This window comes from Crinia signifera, chromosome 6 (genome assembly GCF_055691185.1).
Source record: "Crinia signifera chromosome 6, ASM5569118v1, whole genome shotgun sequence".
Lineage (NCBI taxonomy): Eukaryota > Metazoa > Chordata > Amphibia > Anura > Myobatrachidae > Crinia > Crinia signifera.
In genome coordinates this window covers 117,915,711-117,918,795 of record NC_139222.1, presented here as the reverse complement: position 1 = coordinate 117,918,795, position 3,085 = coordinate 117,915,711, and the positions used below count along the sequence as shown (strand labels likewise).

At 38.5% G+C, this 3,085-nt stretch overlaps 1 pseudogene; it reads left to right on the top strand.

Annotated features, from left to right (window-relative positions):
- Positions 1 to 2,244: 2,244 nt before the first annotated feature.
- On the top strand, positions 2,245 to 2,364 carry LOC146011471 (5S ribosomal RNA; annotated as a pseudogene).
- Positions 2,365 to 3,085: the final 721 nt, after the last annotated feature.

Genomic DNA, 3,085 nt, shown 5'->3' with positions numbered 1-3,085 from the left:
CGGCAGAGAGGTACTCCACTAAACTGGGATGCGTGTGCATCTCGCGCGCACATGCGTCCCAGTCTCTCGGAGGCTGGGCAGCGGGTCCCTGCCCATCTCCGCTTCAGGGAGATGGGCAGGGTTAGGGGGGGTCAGGGCGGCTGTGGGGACCCGCTCTGTTGGTGGGGGAGGCAGCAGACGGCGGTGGGGAGCATTATACAATTTGGCATTTCAATTTGGCATTTTTGTGACAAAAAAAAATCAGATGCCCTCTGAATGAAAGATCGGACCTCAAAACTGTATTCTTCATTGCACTTTGGATGTTATATTGTGGATGATAGTCCAACAAAAATATAATAATAATAATATTTGCAGAAACCGTCTCCTGAGTGCTTTTTTGTCTCTCCGGACTTTGCTCTCTCTCTCTCTCTATCTATCTATCTATCTATCTGTCTGTCTATCTATCTATCTATATATATATATATATATATATAGAGAAAAAAGGGGGATGTATGGCGCCACCTGTGTTTCTGGACTAATAAATAACCTAGTAGTATGGTTATGATAGGTAACCTTTATAAAAAAGGAGGGGGTTGTCAGCTGGTCCTTTAAGGAAAAACACCTTGGTAAGGGGTGTAAATAACAATTAGCAGCAAAATTGGATAAAGGATAGCGACTACCTGTACCTATATAAAAAAAACGTATCCAGTTGTAAAAAACAAAGGATTTTTATTCAAGTACACAGTACTAGTTAAAAGAGCAAACAATGGGTAAAAATAGAAAAAAACACTTTTACGTAAAATATGCGAAATATTATAAAAAGGCCTACAACAGAATTCGCTATAAAAAAGGGGGTGAAGGGGGAGAGAGATAAAGCTGTAATAAGTAAATAAAACAGGATCAAAAAGAAAAAACGTTTTCTTAAAAGCTGAAGTGGAGTGTCATTTTAATTGTATGGGATGGAACAGAGTCACAGTTTTATGAATTTTTTAAAAATCTGGACAGTAATGACATGAACCTAAAATTTACATCAAATGTACAAAAGGAAGCAATTGAATTTTTGGACCTAATCCTGATGAACGAAAACAAAAAAGTAGCAACTAAAAACTTTGTTAAGAGCGTGGATAAAAATAGCTATCTGCACCACAGGAGTAACCATTTGAAAAGATGGAAGAACAACATTCCATATTCACAATTTCATAGAATTAAAAGAAATTGCAGCAGACCTGAAGACCTTGAAGACCAACTTACCCTGTATGGACAAAGATTTGAGGAGAAACAGTATCCGACCAACCTCATCCAAAAGGCAGCAGAGAGAACAAGGAACACAAGTCGCACTACTTTACTTACGTATAAGAACAAAGAAGAGGAAAAGAAAGAAAAGGTATCCTTTATTACTACATATAACAGACATGAAGACACCATCAGAAAGTCTCTACAGAAACATTGGGGGATACTTCTGATGGACCCCCTACTAAAAGAGATCTTACCACCTAAACCTGACATAGTCTACAGGAAATCCAAGAACCTAAAGGACATACTTGCACCCAGTATGATAAAGACCATTAAACCTTCTACAAAGTTACCTCAGTGCAAAGGATCTTACAAATGTGGCAAATGTGTGATTTGCAAATACCTCCATCCGAACAGGAGAAGTTTCACAGACACAGGAGACAACAAGGAGTTCCAAATTAAGGAATTCATGAACTGCAACTCGACTTCTGTCATCTACCTGCTAGAGTGCACATGCGGGAAGAAATATGTCGGTAAGACCAAGCGCCCCCTGAAGATAAGAATACAAGAACATGTGAGAAGCATCAAGAATAAATTGGACAATCATGCAATCCCTAGACATTTTAATACGACACATGCATCGAATCTGGAAGATCTCACCTTTAAAGCTATCGAACATGTATACTTGGGAGAAAGAGGAGGCGACTTGGCACGGAAGCTATCACAAAGGGAAATGTACTGGATATTCCAGCTCCAGACATTACACCCAAATGGTCTTAATGAGGGATATGAAATCGCTCCATTTCTGTAAAGGTTCCGTAAGAATACACTTCATTATATCCACATCCCCCTTCAGTTCTTATAATTCACTCCCTCACGCTCACTACACTACCCTCTTTTCTCTTTTTTTGTCTCTTTTTCTTTTTCTCTCCTTGCCCCCCCCCCCTTCTTCCCCCCCCCTTCTTTCTGTCCTTCTTCATGTCCGAACAAGAAGGCACTTACGTCCGAGAGGTTTTGGGCACACGAAAAAGACATTACAGTCATACCACGCTGGCAATGCCCAAACCCGTCCGATCTTGGCAGCCAAGCAGTGTCTGGGCCTGTTCAGTACCAGGACGGGTGACCACCTGAGAAGAACAGGTTCTGTAATGTACAGACAGCACAAGGAAGAAAAACCTCATGATATGGACAATCGTTTGGCACCAGGACTTCTCACCCCCCTTTCTCTTTCTCTTTCTATTCTCTCTCTCACTCTTTCCTTCTTCATTATGTATTTTCCCACTTTTCTCATCAAAAAATAAAGTAAATTATATAAAAAATGATTTACGTAGTACCACCGTCTCACTTATTCACAATATGTCTGTATAAATAAAAAAAAAAAAAAAAAAAAAAGTATAATTTTTTTATATATTTTCATCAAGTATTATTTGCACTCCTCTTATCACTTCAAGGCACTTTTGCCCCTAAAAATACCATTGCACTTATCTTATACCTATTCACAGGCTATTATAGCCTTGATATACCACACTGCTGCTATACTAATTGGTCTCATCACTGCTGCTATTTATAAAAAAATAAATAAAAAAACGCTGCTATTTTTATGCAATTTATATGCTTATATATTTTTATGGTTTTATAATCATATATACTTAGTCGTTTTATTAGGAACTCTTTTTGTAAATATATTGTGTTAATATAACTATGAATTTATATTAATATATTTCATTCTCCATTCCTATGTCTAATTGAAATCGCCACTACAATCCCATGAGCTAAAACGAGTATGAACACTGAATTCACACATCTGTCTCCAGAAAGATGGCCGCTCCACCATGAAAAAGATATGAAAATCCCCCACAAAATGGCCGCCGCC